Source organism: Anomaloglossus baeobatrachus, chromosome 3, assembly GCF_048569485.1.
Source record: "Anomaloglossus baeobatrachus isolate aAnoBae1 chromosome 3, aAnoBae1.hap1, whole genome shotgun sequence".
Taxonomy (NCBI): Eukaryota; Metazoa; Chordata; class Amphibia; order Anura; family Aromobatidae; genus Anomaloglossus; species Anomaloglossus baeobatrachus.
This window is the reverse complement of record NC_134355.1, coordinates 699,024,492-699,039,348: the sequence shown is the minus strand read 5'-3', so window position 1 is coordinate 699,039,348 and position 14,857 is coordinate 699,024,492.

The window sequence follows — 14,857 nt, the reverse complement described above, 5'->3', positions numbered from 1 at the left end:
TGAGTGGCATGTTGGGCCACAAGTTTGGTATACATATATACGGTAAAATAAAACTGTTGCCATTCCTGCAATAAAGTCGTGGTTCTCGTCTTCATTTAGGTAGATATGGTACGGGGGGTGTGTTTTACAGGATAACCTGCTTATCCCTTATAGATGCGTCATGGAGCTGTGTCCTGTGTAATCTGCTGTGTACAATGGAGCTGTGTCCTGTGTAATCTGCTGTGTACAGTGGAGCTGTGTCCTGTGTAATCTGCTGTGTACAGTGGAGCTGTGTCCTGTGTAATCTGCTGTGTACAGTGGAGCTGTGTCCTGTGTAATCTGCTGTATACAATTGAGCTGTGTCCTGTGTAATCTGCTGTGTACAATGGAGCTGTGTCCTGTGTAATCTGCTGTGTACAATGGAGCTGTGTCCTGTGTAATCTGCTGTGTACAATGGAGCTGTGTCCTGTGTAATCTGCTGTGTACAATGGAGCTGTGTCCTGTGTAATCTGCTGTGTACAATGGAGCTGTGTCCTGTGTAATCTGCTGTGTACAGTGGAGCTGTGTCCTGTGTAATCTGCTGTGTACAATGGAGCTGTGTCCTGTGTAATCTGCTGTGTACAATGGAGCTGTGTCCTGTGTAATCTGCTGTGTACAATGGAGCTGTGTCCTGTGTAATCTGCTGTGTACAATGGAGCTGTGTCCTGTGTAATCTGCTGTGTACAATGGAGCTGTGTCCTGTGTAATCTGCTGTGTACAATGGAGCTGTGTCCTGTGTAATCTGCTGTGTACAATGGAGCTGTGTCCTGTGTAATCTGCTGTGTACAATGGAGCTGTGTCCTGTGTAATCTGCTGTGTACAGTGGAGCTGTGTCCTGTGTAATCTGCTGTGTACAGTGGAGCTGTGTCCTGTGTAATCTGCTGTATACAATGGAGCTGTGTCCTGTGTAATCTGCTGTGTACAATGGAGCTGTGTACAATGGAGCTGTGTCCTGTGTAATCTGCTGTGTACAGTGGAGCTGTGTCCTGTGTAATCTGCTGTGTACAATGGAGCTGTGTCCTGTGTAATCTGCTGTGTACAATGGAGCTGTGTCCTGTGTAATCTGCTGTGTACAGTGGAGCTGTGTCCTGTGTAATCTGCTGTGTACAATGGAGCTGTGTCCTGTGTAATCTGCTGTGTACAGTGGAGCTGTGTCCTGTGTAATCTGCTGTGTACAGTGGAGCTGTGTCCTGTGTAATCTGCTGTGTACAATGGAGCTGTGTCCTGTGTAATCTGCTGTGTACAATGGAGCTGTGTCCTGTGTAATCTGCTGTGTACAATGGAGCTGTGTCCTGTGTAATCTGCTGTGTACAATGGAGCTGTGTCCTGTGTAATCTGCTGTGTACAATGGAGCTGTGTCCTGTGTAATCTGCTGTGTACAATGGAGCTGTGTCCTGTGTAATCTGCTGTGTACAGTGGAGCTGTGTCCTGTGTAATCTGCTGTGTACAATGGAGCTGTGTCCTGTGTAATCTGCTGTGTACAGTGGAGCTGTGTCCTGTGTAATCTGCTGTGTACAGTGGAGCTGTGTCCTGTGTAATCTGCTGTGTACAATGGAGCTGTGTCCTGTGTAATCTGCTGTGTACAGTGGAGCTGTGTCCTGTGTAATCTGCTGTGTACAGTGGAGCTGTGTCCTGTGTAATCTGCTGTGTACAATGGAGCTGTGTCCTGTGTAATCTGCTGTGTACAGTGGAGCTGTGTCCTGTGCAATCTGCTGTGTACAATGGAGCTGTGTCCTGTGTAATCTGCTGTGTACAGTGGAGCTGTGTCCTGTGTAATCTGCTGTGTACAATGGAGCTGTGTCCTGTGTAATCTGCTGTGTACAATGGAGCTGTGTCCTGTGTAATCTGCTGTGTACAATGGAGCTGTGTCCTGTGTAATCTGCTGTGTACAATGGAGCTGTGTCCTGTGTAATCTGCTGTGTACAATGGAGCTGTGTCCTGTGTAATCTGCTGTGTACAATGGAGCTGTGTCCTGTGTAATCTGCTGTGTACAATGGAGCTGTGTCCTGTGTAATCTGCTGTGTACAATGGAGCTGTGTCCTGTGTAATCTGCTGTGTACAATGGAGCTGTGTCCTGTGTAATCTGCTGTGTACAATGGAGCTGTGTCCTGTGTAATCTGCTGTGTACAGTGGAGCTGTGTCCTGTGTAATCTGCTGTGTACAATGGAGCTGTGTCCTGTGTAATCTGCTGTGTACAATGGAGCTGTGTCCTGTGTAATCTGCTGTGTACAGTGGAGCTGTGTCCTGTGTAATCTGCTGTGTACAATGGAGCTGTGTCCTGTGTAATCTGCTGTGTACAGTGGAGCTGTGTCCTGTGTAATCTGCTGTGTACAGTGGAGCTGTGTCCTGTGTAATCTGCTGTGTACAGTGGAGCTGTGTCCTGTGTAATCTGCTGTGTACAGTGGAGCTGTGTCCTGTGTAATCTGCTGTGTACAATGGAGCTGTGTCCTGTGTAATCTGCTGTGTACAATGGAGCTGTGTCCTGTGTAATCTGCTGTGTACAGTGGAGGTGTGTCCTGTGTAATCTGCTGTGTACAATGGAGCTGTGTCTTGTGTAATCTGCTGTGTACAGTGGAGCTGTGTCCTGTGTAATCTGCTGTGTACAATGGAGCTGTGTCCTGTGTAATCTGCTGTGTACAGTGGAGCTGTGTCCTGTGTAATCTGCTGTGTACAATGGAGCTGTGTCCTGTGTAATCTGCTGTGTACAGTGGAGCTGTGTACTGTGTAATCTGCTGTGTACAGTGGAGCTGTGTCCTGCGTAATCTGCTGTGTACAATGGAGCTGTGTCCTGTGTAATCTGCTGTGTACAGTGGAGCTGTGTCCTGCGTAATCTGCTGTGTACAGTGGAGCTGTGTCCTGTGTAATCTGCTGTGTACAATGGAGCTGTGTCCTGTGTAATCTGCTGTGTACAGTGGAGCTGTGTCCTGTGTAATCTGCTGTGTACAGTGGAGCTGTGTCCTGTGTAATCTGCTGTGTACAATGGAGCTGTGTCCTGTGTAATCTGCTGTGTACAGTGGAGCTGTGTCCTGTGTAATCTGCTGTGTACAGTGGAGCTGTGTCCTGTGTAATCTGCTGTGTACAGTGGAGCTGTGTCCTGTGTAATCTGCTGTGTACAATGGAGCTGTGTCCTGTGTAATCTGCTGTGTACAATGGAGCTGTGTCCTGTGTAATCTGCTGTGTACAGTGGAGCTGTGTCCTGTGTAATCTGCTGTGTACAGTGGAGCTGTGTCCTGTGTAATCTGCTGTGTACAATGGAGCTGTGTCCTGTGTAATCTGCTGTGTACAATGGAGCTGTGTCCTGTGTAATCTGCTGTGTACAGTGGAGCTGTGTCCTGTGTAATCTGCTGTGTACAGTGGAGCTGTGTCCTGTGTAATCTGCTGTGTACAATGGAGCTGTGTCCTGTGTAATCTGCTGTGTACAATGGAGCTGTGTCCTGTGTAATCTGCTGTGTACAGTGGAGCTGTGTCCTGTGTAATCTGCTGTGTACAATGGAGCTGTGTCCTGTGTAATCTGCTGTGTACAATGGAGCTGTGTCCTGTGTAATCTGCTGTGTACAATGGAGCTGTGTCCTGTGTAATCTGCTGTGTACAATGGAGCTGTGTCCTGTGTAATCTGCTGTGTACAGTGGAGCTGTGTCCTGTGTAATCTGCTGTGTACAATGGAGCTGTGTCCTGTGTAATCTGCTGTGTACAATGGAGCTGTGTCCTGTGTAATCTGCTGTGTACAATGGAGCTGTGTCCTGTGTAATCTGCTGTGTACAATGGAGCTGTGTCCTGTGTAATCTGCTGTGTACAATGGAGCTGTGTCCTGTGTAATCTGCTGTGTACAATGGAGCTGTGTCCTGTGCAATCTGCTGTGTACAGTGGAGCTGTGTCCTGTGTAATCTGCTGTGTACAGTGGAGCTGTGTCCTGTGTAATCTGCTGTGTACAATGGAGCTGTGTCCTGTGTAATCTGCTGTGTACAATGGAGCTGTGTCCTGTGTAATCTGCTGTGTACAGTGGAGCTGTGTCCTGTGTAATCTGCTGTGTACAATGGAGCTGTGTCCTGTGTAATCTGCTGTGTACAATGGAGCTGTGTCCTGTGTAATCTGCTGTGTACAGTGGAGCTGTGTCCTGTGCAATCTGCTGTGTACAATGGAGCTGTGTCCTGTGTAATCTGCTGTGTACAGTGGAGCTGTGTCCTGTGTAATCTGCTGTGTACAGTGGAGCTGTGTCCTGTGTAATCTGCTGTGTACAATGGAGCTGTGTCCTGTGTAATCTGCTGTGTACAATGGAGCTGTGTCCTGTGTAATCTGCTGTGTACAATGGAGCTGTGTCCTGTGTAATCTGCTGTGTACAATGGAGCTGTGTCCTGTGTAATCTGCTGTGTACAATGGAGCTGTGTCCTGTGTAATCTGCTGTGTACAATGGAGCTGTGTCCTGTGTAATCTGCTGTGTACAATGGAGCTGTGTCCTGTGTAATCTGCTGTGTACAATGGAGCTGTGTCCTGTGTAATCTGCTGTGTACAATGGAGCTGTGTCCTGTGTAATCTGCTGTGTACAATGGAGCTGTGTCCTGTGTAATCTGCTGTGTACAATGGAGCTGTGTCCTGTGTAATCTGCTGTGTACAATGGAGCTGTGTCCTGTGTAATCTGCTGTGTACAATGGAGCTGTGTCCTGTGTAATCTGCTGTGTACAGTGGAGCTGTGTCCTGTGTAATCTGCTGTGTACAGTGGAGCTGTGTCCTGTGTAATCTGCTGTGTACAATGGAGCTGTGTCCTGTGTAATCTGCTGTGTACAGTGGAGCTGTGTCCTGTGTAATCTGCTGTGTACAATGGAGCTGTGTCCTGTGTAATCTGCTGTGTACAATGGAGCTGTGTCCTGTGTAATCTGCTGTGTACAGTGGAGCTGTGTCCTGTGTAATCTGCTGTGTACAGTGGAGCTGTGTCCTGTGTAATCTGCTGTGTACACTGGAGCTGTGTCCTGTGTAATCTGCTGTGTACAATGGAGCTGTGTCCTGTGTAATCTGCTGTGTACAATGGAGCTGTGTCCTGTGTAATCTGCTGTGTACAGTGGAGCTGTGTCCTGTGTAATCTGCTGTGTACAGTGGAGCTGTGTCCTGTGTAATCTGCTGTGTACAGTGGAGCTGTGTCCTGTGTAATCTGCTGTGTACAATGGAGCTGTGTCCTGTGTAATCTGCTGTGTACAATGGAGCTGTGTCCTGTGTAATCTGCTGTGTACAGTGGAGCTGTGTCCTGTGTAATCTGCTGTGTACAATGGAGCTGTGTCCTGTGTAATCTGCTGTGTACAATGGAGCTGTGTCCTGTGTAATCTGCTGTGTACAATGGAGCTGTGTCCTGTGTAATCTGCTGTGTACAATGGAGCTGTGTCCTGTGTAATCTGCTGTGTACAGTGGAGCTGTGTCCTGTGTAATCTGCTGTGTACAATGGAGCTGTGTCCTGTGTAATCTGCTGTGTACAATGGAGCTGTGTCCTGTGTAATCTGCTGTGTACAATGGAGCTGTGTCCTGTGTAATCTGCTGTGTACAATGGAGCTGTGTCCTGTGTAATCTGCTGTGTACAATGGAGCTGTGTCCTGTGTAATCTGCTGTGTACAATGGAGCTGTGTCCTGTGTAATCTGCTGTGTACAATGGAGCTGTGTCCTGTGTAATCTGCTGTGTACAATGGAGCTGTGTCCTGTGTAATCTGCTGTGTACAATGAAGCTGTGTCCTGTGTAATCTGCTGTGTACAATGGAGCTGTGTCCTGTTTAATCTGCTGTGTACAGTGGAGCTGTGTCCTGTGTAATCTGCTGTGTACAATGGAGCTGTGTCCTGTGTAATCTGCTGTGTACAGTGGAGCTGTGTCCTGTGTAATCTGCTGTGTACAGTGGAGCTGTGTCCTGTGTAATCTGCTGTGTACAGTGGAGCTGTGTCCTGTGTAATCTGCTGTGTACAATGGAGCTGTGTCCTGTGTAATCTGCTGTGTACAATGGAGCTGTGTCCTGTGTAATCTGCTGTGTACAATGGAGCTGTGTCCTGTGTAATCTGCTGTGTACAATGGAGCTGTGTCCTGTGTAATCTGCTGTGTACAGTGGAGCTGTGTCCTGTGTAATCTGCTGTGTACAATGGAGCTGTGTCCTGTGTAATCTGCTGTGTACAATGGAGCTGTGTCCTGTGTAATCTGCTGTGTACAATGGAGCTGTGTCCTGTGTAATCTGCTGTGTACAATGGAGCTGTGTCCTGTGCAATCTGCTGTGTACAATGGAGCTGTGTCCTGTGTAATCTGCTGTGTACAGTGGAGCTGTGTCCTGTGTAATCTGCTGTGTACAATGGAGCTGTGTCCTGTGTAATCTGCTGTGTACAATGGAGCTGTGTCCTGTGTAATCTGCTGTGTACAATGGAGCTGTGTCCTGTGTAATCTGCTGTGTACAATGGAGCTGTGTCCTGTGTAATCTGCTGTGTACAATGGAGCTGTGTCCTGTGTAATCTGCTGTGTACAATGGAGCTGTGTCCTGTGTAATCTGCTGTGTAAGAGGCTGCATTGTAGGTTCATTTATGTAAAATCCTCCCTCTGACATCATCAATCTTAGTGGCTCAACAGCTAGGCCAGGTAGGAAAGCCAGGAGGCTGGTTTGAATCCAAGCTGGTGAAAAAAAAAATATTTGTATTTTTTTTCCTCATTTTTTTATAATAGTTTTATGGGAAGAAATGAATCTCTTTCCTTCACCTACAAAGAGATGCAGTATCTATCCATCTATCTATATATCTATCTATCCTGTATTTATCCTCTATCTATCCTCTATCTATCTATCTATCTATCCTCTATCCTTCTCTCTAATCTATCCTCTATCTCATATCCTTCTATCTAATCTATCCTCTATCTTCTATCCTTCTATCTAATCTAACCTTTATCCTTCATCCTCTATCTTCTATCCTTCTATCTAATCTATCCTCTATCCTTCATCCCCTATCTAGCCTCTATCTATCCTCTATACTCTATCTATCCTCTATCCATCTATCCTCTATCTATCTATCCTCTATCTATCCTCTATCCTTCTATCTAATCTATCCTCTCTCCTTCATCCTCTATCCTTCTATCTATCCTCTATCCTCTATCTTCTATCCTATCAAATCTATCCTCTATCTCCTGTCTTTATAATCTATCCTCTATCCTTCTATCTAATCTATCCTCTATACTTCATCTTCTATCTTCTATGCTTCTTTCTAATCTATCCTCTATCCTCTATCTATCATCTATCCTCTATCTATCCTCTATCTGTCCTCTATCTATCCTCTATCCTTCTATGTTATCTATCCTCTATCATTCTATATAATCTATTCTCTATCCTTCTATCTAATCTATCTTCTATCCTATATCTTCTATCCTTCTATCTAATCTATCCTCTATCTCCTATCCTATCTAATCTATCATCTATCCTTCTATCTAATCTATCATCTATCCTCAATCCTCTTACTTCTATCTTTTTATCTAATCTATCCTCTATCCTTCATCCTCTATCTTCTTTCCTTCTATGTAATCTACCCTCTATCTTCTATCCTTTTATCTAATCTATCCTCTATCCTATCTAATCTATCCTATATCCTTCATCCTCTATCCTTCTATTTAATCTATCCTCTATCTATCTATCTATCTATCCTCTATCTATCCATCTATCCTCTATCTATTTATCTATCCTCTATCTATCCTCTATCCTTCTATCTAATTTATCCTCTATCCTATCTAATCTATCCTTCATCCTCTATCCTTCTATCCAATCTATCCTCTATCTTCTATCCTTCTATCTAATCTATCCTCTATCTCCTATCCTATCTAATGTATCCTCTATTCTTCTATCAATCTATCATGTATCCTATATCCTCTTTCTTCTATCCTTCTATCAAAACTATCCTCTATCCTTCATCCTCTATCTTCTTTCCTTCCATCTAATCTATCCTCTATCCTTCTATCTAATCTATCCTCTATCCTTCATCCTCTATCCTTCTAGCTAATCTATCCTCTATCCTTCTATCTAATCTCTATCTTCTATCCTTCTATCTAATCTATCTTCTATCTCCTATCCTTCTATCTAGTCTATCCTCTATCTTTCATCCTCTATCCTTCTATCTAATCTATCATATATCCTCTTACTTCTATCCTTTTTTTAAATCTATCCTCTATCCTTCATCCTCTATTTTCTATCCTTCTATCTAATATATTCTCTATCCTCTATCCTTCTATCCTTTATCTTCTATACTTCTATCTAATCTATCCTCTATCCATCCATCTATCTATCTAATCTATCCTCCCTCCATCCATCCATCTAGTCTATCCTCCATCCAGCCATCTATCTAATCTATCCTCTATCCTTCATCCTCTATCTTCTTTCCTTCTATGTAATCTACCCTCTATCTTCTATCCTTTTATCTAATCTATCCTCTATCCTATCTAATCTATCCTATATCCTTCATCCTCTATCCTTCTATTTAATCTATCCTCTATCTATCTATCTAGCCTCTATCTATCCTCTATCTATCCATCTATCCTCTATCTATTTATCTATCCTCTATCTATCCTCTATCCTTCTATCTAATCTATCCTCTATCCTATCTAATCTATCCTTCATCCTCTATCCTTTTATCTAATCTATCCTCTATCTTCTATCCTTCTATCTAATCTATCCTCTATCTCCTATCCTATCTAATGTATCCTCTATTCTTCTATCAATCTATCATCTATCCTATATCCTCTTTCTTCTATCCTTCTATCAAAACTATCCTCTATCCTTCATCCTCTATCTTCTTTCCTTCCATCTAATCTATCCTCTATCCTTCTATCTAATCTATCCTCTATCCTTCATCCTCTATCCTTCTAGATAATCTATCCTCTATCCTTCTATCTAATCTATCCTCTATCTTCTATCCTTCTATCTAATCTATCTTCTATCTCCTATCCTTCTATCTAATCTATCCTCTATCTTTCATCCTCTATTCTTCTATCTAATCTATCATATATCCTCTTACTTCTATCCTTCTATCAAATCTATCCTCTATCCTTCATCCTCTATTTTCTATCCTTCTATCTAATCTATCCTCTATCCTCTATCCTTCTATCCTTTATCTTCTATCCTTTTATCTAATCTATCCTCTATCCATCCCTCTATCTATCTAATCTATCCTCCATCCATCCATCCATCCATCCATCCATCTATCTAGTCTATCCTCCATCCAGCCATCTATCTAATCTATCCTCTATTATCCTTCATCCTCTATCTTCTTTCCTTCTATGTAATCTACCCTCTATCTTCTATCCTTTTATCTAATCTATCCTCTATCCTATCTAATCTATCCTATATCCTTCATCCTCTATCCTTCTATTTAATCTATCCTCTATCTATCTATCTATCCTCTATCTATCCTCTATCTATCCATCTATCCTCTATCTATTTATCTATCCTCTATCTATCCTCTATCCTTCTATCTAATCTATCCTCTATCCTATCTAATCTATCCTTCATCCTCTATCCTTCTATCTAATCTATCCTTTATCTTCTATCCTTCTATCTAATCTATCCTCTATCTCCTATCCTATCTAATGTATCCTCTATTCTTCTATCAATCTATCATCTATCCTATATCCTCTTTCTTCTATCCTTCTATCTAAACTATCCTCTATCCTTCATCCTCTATCTTCTTTCCTTCCATCTAATCTATCCTCTATCCTTCTATCTAATCTATCCTCTATCCTTCATCCTCTATCCTTCTAGCTAATCTATCCTCTATCCTTCTATCTAATCTATCTTCTATTTCCTATCCTTCTATTTAATCTATCCTCTATCTTTCATCCTCTATCCTTCTATCTAATCTATCATATATCCTCTTACTTCTATCCTTCTATGAAATCTATCCTCTATCCTTCATCCTCTATTTTCTATCCTTCTATCTAATCTATCCTCTATCCTCTATCCTTCTATCCTTTATCTTCTATCCTTCTATCTAATCTATCTTCCATCCATCCATCCATCCATCCATCCATCCATCTATCTAGTCTATCCTCCATCCAGCCATCTATCTAATCTATCATCCCTCCCTCCATCCATCTTTGCAGCTGGATAATCTGCTTCTGATTGCTCTATTGCAATATAGAGGTCAAGATTACCAAATCTTCCAATGTTTTTCAATATGGGTAGTGGCTCAGTGGTAGAGCTGCTGCCTAAGGATCAATGAGCTTCACAGGTTCGAGTTGCCCCCGATAATCCAGACCATATGATAATTTAATTTATTCACTGCACTGAGGGGAGGAGCCGGGACATCAGCTGTGAGCGGCGGGACTGCGGGACACACCTCTAAAATCGGGGCAGTCCCGCAGAATCCGAGACGGTCTGGAGGTATGGAATAAGGAGTGGGCAGAGTGAAGTCCAATAACAGTCCGGGGTCAGAATATCAAGATCAGAACACAAGCTACAGCAGCATAGCATGGCCGGAGAATACAACTGGCAGAGTTCTGGGGGAGCATGCTCAGTAAAGAAGCCGGAGCAATCACCTGGAAGATGGAACACCTGAGCACCCAGCACCAACCTGGCCTCCAGTATAGTGACCAAGCTGCTAGCTCATTATAAAGGACGGCACCGCAGAACATCTCCAAGGACAAGATGCTCTGCACAAAGGAATAAACACCCCGTCAGATCTGTAAGCGCCACAGAGCGTCTCCAGGCCTGTGAGATGTTCTGCACAGAGAATTGTGACTAGAGTTGAGCGCGGTTCGTGGTTCTCCAGTTCGCGGCTCGAGTGATTTTGGGGCATGTTCTAGATCGAACTAGAACTCGAGCTTTTTGCAAAAGCTCGATAGTTCTAGATACGTTCGAGAACGGTTCTAGCAGCAAAAAAACAGCTAAATCCTAGCTTGGTTTCCGCTGTAATAGTGTAAGTCACTCTGTGACTCACACTATTATGAAATTTCAGTGTATAGTGTGCGTGAACAGCGCCTTCAGATCACTGCTGTTTCTATAATGGCGATCGCCATTTTTGTTTTTTTTTTTCTTGTCTTCCTTCCCTAAGCGCGCGCGTCTTGTGGGGCGGGCCAGCATGTCAGCCAATCACAGACACACACACAGCTAAGTGGACTTTGAGCCAGAGAAGCAACGGCATGTGTGATAGGATCTGCATGTCACATGTCCCTGCATTATAAAAACGGACATTTTCCTCCAGGACGCCATTATCTGCCTTCTGCGTCTTTGGTGTCAGACATCAGTGTCGCAGCTCCGTCCTCCTGAGTCCTATAGCCGATACAGCTGTATGCGCTGCATACACAGCGTTAGACAGCTTAGGGAGAGCACATTCTAGCAGTCCTTTTAAGGGCTAATACCGGCAGGGTCAGAGAGCCATAGGTGACAGGTCCTGCAAACAGCAACAGCGTCTGTGTAGCCCAGGTCAGGGATTTCCTCCCTGCATTTCACCATTAGGAGGGAATAGAAAGGCAGGCTTCCATTCCTCTACCCAGAGCACCACAATCCTGCCACTGTACCCTCTTGTCCTCTGCACACTCCAACTGATAACGAAGCCATTATACTAGCAAACACTCAGTGTACCTAGTGGCATCCTATACGTGGCTATTGGACTTTGCTATAGTCCCACTAGTGCAAAGATATTTGCAGCACCTCTACCTGCATTGCACACTCCAACTCATTGTTACTAAGCCATTATACTAGCAAACACTGAGGAAACTTAGTGGCATACAAGAAGTGGCTGTTGTACTCCATTAGTGCCCCACTGGTGCCAAGCTATTTCTAGCACCTGTGCATGACACCCTCCTGCTCTGTTTTTAATAAGCTATAATGATAGCAAAAAATACTGCCACTTAGTGGCATACAAAAAGTGGCTGTAGGAGTCCTTTATTGTGCCACTGGTGCCAAGCAATCTCAAGCACCTCTGCATGACACCCTCATGCACATTTAGCTATGCTAATTTATAGCAAACTCAGGGAATTCCTTGCTGCATTTGATCATTAGGAGGGATAGAAAGTGAAGCTTCTTTTACTGTCCGGGTACCCACAGAACACGGCCACTGTACCCACCTGCCCACTTTTGCCATGCTATTTAATTTGCTCAAAGAGCTGACTCTTTTTCTACCATCCTAAAATTGTCTGGAATACTAAGTTAGTGTTCCTTTGCTGCCAAGCAAGGTACAACACATGTGCATTCTACTCTCCTTTCCATTTCTGGAATGCAATTATTAACTGCAGGTAGTCCAGCCAATCTGTGACGAAGGTGCAGGCGTGGATATAATGTAGCCTGCATCCAATGTTGGTTTTCTCGATGTCTGACAGCTCAACAATACCTTCTGTTACCACTTCCAAAACAAGTGATGACCTGCCAATCACACTCCCTGTTGCGGGTAAAGGAGTGGAAGTTCAGTGTGAAAAAGCATGTGTGACTGCTGTCCCCACAGTCACAGAGGATGAAGCGCACGCAGATGCACTTGATGGGGCAGGCGGTGGTTGCACAGGCACGCTAGGCCGCATTGTAGCACAGTGAAATTCACATTGCGACTTATGCTTCATTTTAAGTCGTGTACAGGGTGGGCTCCCCAGTATGCAGCAAAACCAGGCAACAGGAAAAGGACTCTAGGCAGTTGGGTTGATAAATGATTGTTTAACTTTACCAAAACAAACAATAAGAACCATGCATACAATTTAAATAATTGAACAATCTATTCTGTTGCCTACTACCTGCTAATCCCTCTGTGTAGCAGTTATTGTGTGTTTGTGTGTGTGTGTGTTTGAACACGACTTACCAGTGGCGCATCACAAGAGCTTCCAAGTTATCTACCTAAACATAGACAAAACACATGACCCCCCCTGAATACCCTTGTTAGCTGAAGCCTCACAGATAATGCAGATGATAACAGTGTGAATGCAAACCACACAGCTCTGCAACACAGTCATGGAAATCTTGAAAAGCAACAGTCAATGCAAACATGTGTTGCTGTCCCTCTATGATTTAAACTGTACGTGACAATTTGACAGTGCAGAGGCAGCAAGTCTTATTGTCTATATAGTCGGCCTACCCAGAACAGATATGTGTTTTGCTAATAAAACAAAGTGTTGCGTGCCCGCATTATTGTCTGGGCACAGCCTACCGTACCCGAGTACTGTGATGTCCAGTTGCCAGAAATACAGACTTTACGCTCCTCTCACGGTAAACAGTATAGCAGCACCGTAAGAATGTTGGTCTGTGGCACAGGATGCTGCTCACTGACGTTACAGTGCTCATCATCAAAGTACAACACAACTCCCCTCACAATTGAACGAAGTGTTTCCGCGGTGGCTCCTTGCTGTAACACACACCTTTAGCTTTTCCTTCTGTTCATAGACAGCATCTCCAAGTCCACCCCCGAAGAGCAATTTTCTATTGCTATAGTGACCAAAGGCAGATCCAAAAAAACAGCAGCCCCTTGTGTGTAGTCTGCAACAATGCATGCAATGAACGGCAAATAAGCATATTGCGTTGACAGTTGCTAAAGCTGAGCAATACACCTTCACGCTGTCAATTCATATCCATGTGATACTTCATGGAGGAAGTACTCAAAAGTGTGAGTTTTTGCCTTCCACTTACAGATTGTTGACAAATCTTACAGATTCCATGACTTGGGTGATCCTTTGCGATGTCCAAAAATTCACAGGCTAGGAAAGGCTTACAGCCCATGCGACCTGCATAGCCAACACGACATCTGCTCAGAGTCAAAGTTGTGGTCCAGGATTCAGTTGTTGACGTGCTTCCAGTACTTTGTCTCTGGCCAGGAAGACGCAACGTAACCTCGTCGTCAGTAGCATCCTCCTCCACCTCCTCTGCTGACCTCATCGACTGGCTGACTTTGGTTTGACAGTAAGTGTGGTCTCCAACCTCATCAATAACCCTGTGTGTTTTCATTCCCCTCGTCCTGAGTCCTCCGAGAAAACCTCTTCCTGCCCTGACCGAATAGTAAAGTTGTCATTCCAATCAGGTATCTGTGCTCCTTATCATGTTCCCCATTGTCTCCACCAGGAGGATTTAATTTTTGGAAATTAGGGTGTAGATTAGGCTCAGCACCTTCTTCATCGGGGCCTGGATCCCACTCACAAAGCTTCTGGCCATCTGCGCAGATCATTTCCCCTGTCTCATGGAACTCGCTACCTCAACACATCAGATTATCTGCTACACCCGCAAGCTTCAAACTGAATCTGAAAACTCATCTGTTCAGAAATGACTATAACCTTCAATGACACCACCACCATACGTACTTGACGCTCAACCTAAACAACTCCTACTGTCTCCTCCCAAAAATCCTTTAGAATGTAATCCCGCAAGGGCAGGGCCCTCTTCCCTCTGTACCAGTCTGTCTATAGTTACTTGTATATGTATTCTGTATGTAACCCCCTTCTCATGTACAGCACCATGGAATCAATGGTGCTCTATAAATCAATAATAATAAAAATAATAATAACTTCCTTGTCTGTACTCATTGCAGCTTTGGAGCAGACCTCTGATTCCCAGGTTATAGTGCGACTGAACAGCTATGCAAACTCAACCATCTCTGTCACCCCATATTCAGCAGGGCTGGTGGAAACTTGAGAGCTGTTAGGAAGCAAGTGCGATTGGATTGACACCACAGAGGAATGGAGTATTTGGGATCTTGAAATTGGGGTGGAGGAGAGGCCACTTTATGGAGCAATTCAGATCCATTGAAGCAGCTGCTGATTTGGCCTCATCTACATTTGTTAGCGATGGTCGTGTCCATGAAAAAAGGGATCATATCAGATTATCCATGGGAAGAAGTACACCTGTTCTTTTGGATGTTATTTGTTGTTACAAAACGGTGACGC